This window comes from Frankliniella occidentalis, unplaced genomic scaffold (assembly GCF_000697945.3).
Source record: "Frankliniella occidentalis isolate FOCC.00 unplaced genomic scaffold, Focc_3.1 Scaffold2, whole genome shotgun sequence".
Classification (NCBI taxonomy): Eukaryota; Metazoa; Arthropoda; class Insecta; order Thysanoptera; family Thripidae; genus Frankliniella; species Frankliniella occidentalis.
The window spans coordinates 321,500-321,913 of record NW_026267132.1 but is presented as its reverse complement, the minus strand read 5'-3'; the positions used below and the strand labels follow the sequence as shown (position 1 = coordinate 321,913).

Below are 414 nucleotides of genomic sequence, written 5' to 3'. Positions count from 1 at the left end.
GAGGCGGCCGGGGGAGGGGGAGGGAGGCGCGGCAGTATCGGCCGAGGCTCACCCCTAAGCCTGGCACTGGCACCTCGCCGGCAAATAGCTGGGAGGAGGAGAAGGGGGAAGAGGGGGGAAGGCCGGATATGGAAACCGACGACGACTGTGCCGCTCCGCCCCGACCGGCCCCGCCAGGGAGGCAGAGGGGTCACGCCGCCGGGCCCGCCGGGTCGCCGTGATGACACCGTGGCCCGGGCGGATGGTGGCACTCAGGGGCTTCCGACAGTTGCGTACACTCTGCAGAGTGCAAGAGCGAGAGAGACAGACTCACAGACACACAGACGGACAGACGGACAGACAGACAGACAGACAGACAGACAGACAGACAGACAGACAGACAGACAGACAGACAGACAGACAGACAGACAGACA

At 65.7% G+C, this 414-nt stretch overlaps 1 protein-coding gene across 2 annotated transcripts in view; it reads right to left on the bottom strand.

Annotated features, from left to right (window-relative positions):
• LOC113208134 (phospholipase DDHD2) overlaps positions 1 to 414 on the bottom strand; it is a 29,241-nt gene that overhangs the window by 10,954 nt on the left and 17,873 nt on the right. The window lies entirely within an intron of this gene.